Below are 7,235 nucleotides of genomic sequence, written 5' to 3'. Positions count from 1 at the left end.
AGCGCAAATAAAAAGAAATATATCCCTCTCTCAGTTCACGGATCTGCATAAGTGCAGAGCTCAAGAAAAATGGCACTTGACAGTCAAATGCTATAGATTAGGCCTATTAGATATTTGGCTGGATAAATTGATTTAAAAGGTCTCCTTTATGTGCCATTTATGACATCTCTTCATTCATATATTTTTATATACAATTTAGATCTATACAAATTTTTCATCATCTTATTTGCTCAGAAAATATATTCACTAATTCTAGAATCTTGATGCACATAGAATTGCATACCAATATTTGAAATTTGAACATAATCGAACAAGAGCAGAGTTTGTAATAGACCTTTTTTTCTAGTTCCATGCTTCTACCTTGTCCCATTTTATTTTACGTTTTGTTCATTTGTAAACAATATACCAGCATTGCATATTGAAAGAAAAGTATTTTTATTTATTAGGAAAATTTGACCAACAAAACTTAGGGAGGAGTATTTTGTTTGTATACTTTTTGTGGATCGAATCGGGTGAATTAGATTAGGGTGTGATTTACTTTAAAAAACTGGGCAACTTAACATTGATTTGGACTTTTTTATTAAAAAAAAGTACAAGTGAAAAGTTTCTAAACAATGAGGGTAAATATGTGATGTCCTATAGTAACAAAGAACTTTTGACTCTTAGAACTATGAAAATATGCAAGTTTCTTAGGTTGTTTTATTATATACGATGTGTTTTGGGTATTTTTTGTAGGAAACTAGGTTTTGGATGCTAAGTTCATGAAAAAGATGAAAAATAAAGTTTATGGATACTTACTTGATAAATTTTGCGTATTCGTGACACTTTTCAAATGTACGTGACCAAAGTATATGATGACAGTTGAAAATTTGAAGCTTGGTTTTAAGTATTGGAAGGCCTGACACTTACCTATGTCTACATATGGATCGTATGTTCTACATGTGGTCTGTATAAGATTAAGGTAATATCATAACCCAAACTACGGCCTGATGTGATGGGTATCTCAAGTCCCACGTGGACTAGAGATCACCCCCTGCACCTAACCAAAACAAATACACTCCACCCCATGGTCGGCTGAATTCCAAATATATAACAAGATAGTGTACAATAGTCTAAGAAAGTTTAAAATATACATTCAAAACCAACCCCCGATGATCGATCGAAAGACCAACTGACGCCGCCCAATGGCCACAGTAGTCCAAACAAAGCCTTCTAAACTATAATCTAAACTGAATATCAATAAAATGTCAGGACATGCCCCCAATAATAGCCAAAAACCGAATCCAAAGAAATAGTCAAAATATACAGAAAACCATAATTATGAAAAAGGATTTTCCGAAGTATAGAAGCTCACCACTCCAATCTAACTCGCTAGTTGATCTTGAATCCAAGTCACTAAGTAAGAGGAGTAGGAGTATGACCAATTCTGACATCACGTTGGGATACAATATCCAAAGACTGTTAGCAGGGAGAACTCTAGCATGTAACTCGGGGATAAGAATAGCATAATGACAAAATCAACATTTAAAATCATTCAAAACCAATGCACATAATCAAAGGCAGAAACATATAAATATATATTTATATATATCATATGTTGGGATATGGAATAAGGCTTAATATGAGTTTGAAAACATTAGCCTAGATTGTATAGCTCAACTGTCATATAATAGTACCCACGGGCTATATGAGCCCCAGCTCTCACCCCTGGTCAAGCCCTAGTGCTTATAGTCGCACAAATCAAAGAATAATCTCATATATATGCACATGGGGGACTCGAACCTCCCTGATCATGAAATAACAATAAAGGGGACTCGAACCTCCCTGGTCACTTTGACCCTCACGTCGGCAAACGTGATTTCTAGTATTGGTCACTTGGGCCTCCACTTTTATGACTCAGCTACACAATCTTTATTAAAGCCTAATTAAAATATGTACCACACATTTTCATTCATTTAATCACAATCCACATTAAGGCATACATTATTGGTATCATCATACCAACTACACTTACAAGGTAACAACAGTATACCAAAATAATTCCCATTAACTTAGAGAAAATAACTCCCTTTGTTCATTAATACATGGAGGGGGGTTCACTGACTCCAACTCCCTTTGTTCATTAATACATGGAGGGGGTTCACTGACTCCCTTTGTTTATTAGATCAAACCATTGTATTTCAAATACCTCTTTGTATCATGCAATAGTTCAAAACTCCATAGTTCTCATAATCAGAACCAATTTCATTTTATGGGATTGGGGTCATAACCACTTCAAAAGTTACAAGTATGGCAAAATCACAATTCCCTAGTTGATTTACCATACCTATGTGCCTAGAAGCTCAAAGCCATATTTAAAACATGGAAGTCATATATATACCATGAGACATTGTTCAATTCATAAACATTCAAAAACCCCAACCCTTATTTCAAAACCCATATAAACATATCATGAACAATACCTTAAAACACATGCTTTTACAAAATTAACAATGAGAGAAGAGTAACATGCATGTAATAGTAAGATATACGGAGAGAAACCATTCTTGAGAGCCTTAATTGATCAACCTCTTAAAAATCCTAAGTGTTCTTGACCTTGAGAATTTGGGAGTATTTAAGACGTTACTTAGATTATTTCTGAGAGATAATGACACCCTAAATAGGTTATAAGACTTGGGTTTCAAGTTGGGTAAGAGGGAAAATATACAGAACGCCCTCAACCTAAAAGATGAAAAAGAGTTGTCTTTGATTACGAGTCAACCCCTTGGCTTATAACCTCTCCTTATGACTCGTGGTGATGAGTCGTAACCAAGGCACCCTACACTATTATCCTTACATCTTAATGGAACAACTCTTTGGTCCAGTCATAGTCAATACAGAACCAAATTTGGAGCTTACACTGGATACCCAATGATTATATTTAACGACTCGTAACATATCTTTATGGCTCTTAGTGAGCCACTTGTACTCAAAGAAGAATCAAGCCATAAACTTACTGGTTTGGTTACGACTCATCCCAACGACGCATCAGGACACCCTACGACTCATAGGGTCCATTCATAACCAGGGCAGTGAGCTCAAAGCTTAGAAAATTTTCAAAGGCCAAAATTTGAGGTTTTTTAATTCTCCCCCACTTGGATCATTCGCCCTCGAATGATGGATCAAGGAAATTGCTAGCACGATTTGACTCCATATACCTCTACTCTTACCTTTAAGAAACTCAAAAAATAAGAATGATAAGGAAATCACTCTTTTCTTTAACAAAGTCAGAAAACAAAGATGTTAAGAATAACATATACCTTAAGCACGATTTTCTAGAGCAAAAAGCAAGAATGGATACTTGTACTTCATGTCCTCTCCGGCTTCCCAAGTAGCCTCTTAACCTTATGGTTCCTCCAGAGAACCTTTATCGAGGATACACCCTTCATCCGTAATCGACGAACTTGACGATCCAAAATTTCAATTAGGACTCCTGATAAGATAAGGAATCTGAAATCCCCTCCTCTAAGGGAAACCATCAAAGAATCACCCACGCACTTTCTCAACATCGAAACATGGAACACCAGATAAATGAAGCTCAAGCTAAAGGGCAAATCCAATTCATATACAACACTACCAATCCTTTCAAGACTAAGTACGGGCTGACATATGAGGGACTGAGCTCTCCTTTTCCCCAAATTATCTTACTTCCTTCATGGGAGATACCTCCAAAAACACCCAGTTGCAAACCTCAAACTCTAAATCCCTACACCTTACATCCGCATAGAACTTTTGGAGACTTTGGAAAGCTTTAAGTCTACCCCTGACACAACCTAAACTAGGTCATTATCATGTCGGGTATCTTAAGTCCAACCAAGACCAGAGACCACCCCCAATACCACACCATTAACTACTTTATATCCCATATTGAATGAATTCCAAACATATAATAACATAAAATAATAATAATTTGAAGACATTAGATGAAGTCTATAACCAAAACCAAACAACCACAACCAAATGTCCAACCAATACCAATACCAATCCCAAGGCTAACACTAATACCGACACCGCCCATGTCCATAGTAGTCCAACAATGACTCTAACCAGAATAAAAGTAAATAAAAATAATAAAAAAAAGTTCATAGCATGAAATGAAGTCTTTCGGGGTATGGAAGCTCACCACTTCAATCTGACTCAAAGTTATCCCCTGAATCCAAGTCATTAAGCAGGAAAATGGTAGTATGGTCGGTTTCTACACCGCATGGGGATACAACACCCGAAGACTATTAGCGGAATGAATGCTAGTATGTAACTCAGGGATAAAGGTAAAATAATGACATCATTCGAAACCAAATCAAATAACCATCACAGATATACATATATAATATTCTAGGATAGGGAACAAGGTTTAGCATATATTTGAAACCTTAACCTAGGTTTGTAGCTTTGTCATTCTAAACCTCCACCCACGGGCTATATGGGCTCAGCTTTCCTACTAAAAGGTCCCCGATGCATGTTAGCTATACGAATCGGTGGTAACAAGTAAGACCAGTGTAATGCCCCAAAATTTCATCTCTAGATGCCACATGGTGCTTAGGGTTACACGTATCCCCAAGGTAACCCTTGGAGCCAAACACTACCTTAAGGAATTCAATTCAATAATAGTCATGTACAACAAAGAGATATACCACATCGGGTTTAAAAGAAATACTAGAGAATAATAGACTGTACAACCAAAATATATTGAATATCTGTACATACCAACCCTCTAGTCTGACAAAGCCTCTATACATCAAAATCAAGAAGCCATTGGGACAAACCCCTAAAGACTCAAATAGCACTGAAAGCCATAACAACAAAATGATATCACCAAAAATATAGGCACGATTCTCGAACCATGAGGACTCACCACTGAGGAAACGTAGTTGAGGCACTTGAATATTGCTAATGCGGTTATGACTGAGTACCTAAACCCACATTACGAGAAAATGTAGAACATAGAAAAATATGTGGGTTAGAACTTTGGAATGTACTGAGTATGTGGGGGTTCATGCAATAATGCTAATATCATAATCAATTTTATGAAAATATACATATGTACAATGATGGATCACTTGGCTTCAATTACATTGAAACATACTTTTCATAATCTCATAGTAAATAAATCATATGATAAAAACCTCATAAATCATCATAAACAACTCAACTCTTCAACTCAAGATTCGGAGTGACTCGGTAATTCAAGAAACTCAACTCTTATAGACATGGAAGGTTCTTATAACCGACATAAACCATGTGAGCTACATGGAGTCCAACATTTTAACCTCCTAAGAAGAGTACCCCATATTGGCGGGAGCGTCGTACTCTTGCCAGGGAGTACAACCTAAATTTTATGATCACAATCTCATACGCAACCTTTGGCCCATAATTATCAATATCAATCCTATGATGGCAGGTAGTTTCAAGGAAATATCACATTTTCTACTCGGTGCTAAATACTAATCCTAGACACAAGCTCAGAACGTGTTAGAAAATCCAACACAAACATCACAAAGGGTCTATTATGAAGACCAAATCAAATCTCTTTCTCATTTATCAAATCATAATCAATTTGTGAATTCCTAACTTGACTCATATCAAATAAATCTTTCTCAATATCAAACTGTATCAAATCATTAAATCATGGCAACATCAATAACTTTGAGAAAATATCAAGACTTAATGTAAAAACTCAATCTCATGAATAAATATATTCAATAATCCAATTTTTCATAAGGAAGCTTAAAGTTTGACATATATCTTGAAAGCACTTGAAATATCAACTCATGGTAGAAATATGAAATTCACAATATTAAATATCAAGTCATAACTTGGAAATAGTAAAATAATCATGCATAACAAAGCTTGAACAATTTATATTCTCATAGTCTCATGATGAAGTAATTTAGGTATAAACCCACTTGCAAACTCATATAAATCCATAATAGTAATAAAAACTTTGGGCACAAGAACAAAAGGATTGCTCTTGTTCAAAATCCCACATACCTTAATCTTTGAAATTGGATGAATTCTAGTGCTTGAGACTCTATCCATACTTGTAATAAATGATTCTCGAAGCCCACACTATGAGGAACTTGATTCTTGAAGAAATCTTGAAGATTTATGGATGATTTTGCAAGATTAATGTCCTTAAATAAAAACCCTAGATATATTTATTAAGAGGATTGAAAGAGAGAATGAAGAAATTAGGATTTGGATGGGGATTGTCATATTTATATAGAGCTCCAAAAGATGAGAAAAGACCAAAATACCCTTGTAAAAACGTCTCTTAATTGTTGAAAAAAATAGCTGACGACATTCATGATTTGTGACGAGTCGTCAGACTTGTGACAAGTTGTTATGAAATATAGTCACAAAAGGTTAGATTTTGTGACTTTATGCTTATGGTGACGACATTTTGTGACAAGCCATCAGGCTTGTGACAAGTCGTCACAAAATATCATCACAAAATTTTCAGGCTTACACGCTGGAGTAAAATGGGCATAACTCTTTGCTTCGATATCAAATTTTGGTAAAATTTGGATCGTTGGAAAGATAATTCAATTATATATCTTTTGGTAGGTCATGAGCTCAATAATTTGTAGTATAATGATATATATTCTCATTTGAATTTGAATATGGTAATATCCTTCCCAAGAATTCAATCGGTAAGGAATGTTTTGATTCACCTAATCAGTAGGACATCTTTGAGGCCTTAATACACTTCACACTTGATTAGAAAACTACCAAATCACTATAATTTATTTCTTATGAGCTTGAGTCATTGTTGTACTATTGGTTAGAGTCTCGGGTTATTACAACCAGGGAATGCCTCGACGCCACGTCAATCCATAATATAAATATATGTCAATAGTGTAAACTATGCACACAGGTCATCATTGATAAATATGAGTGTCCAGTGTTGGTCCTACTCGGGACCCCCACCTTCCACGGCTTTGCCACAAAACCCTTTTAAGCCCATATTAAAAATATTTATACATAACCAACCATTTTCCAAGAAGTCTTTTAATTAGGCATTAACCGTTGGTATCGTCATACCAAAATTAAAGATTACAAGTCTATTCCTTTATTCCATATAGAATCATTAAACCAAAAGTAGACTCCACTGTTTCTAATTAAACCAAGACCATGGACACCGAGGTCTTTCCAAAACTATTTGAAATCAAACCAATTAAAGTTCCATTAACATTTAT

This window comes from Capsicum annuum, chromosome 10 (genome assembly GCF_002878395.1).
Source record: "Capsicum annuum cultivar UCD-10X-F1 chromosome 10, UCD10Xv1.1, whole genome shotgun sequence".
Lineage (NCBI taxonomy): Eukaryota > Viridiplantae > Streptophyta > Magnoliopsida > Solanales > Solanaceae > Capsicum > Capsicum annuum.
The sequence above is the reverse complement of the archived record's forward strand: the minus strand, read 5'-3'. Positions refer to the sequence as shown.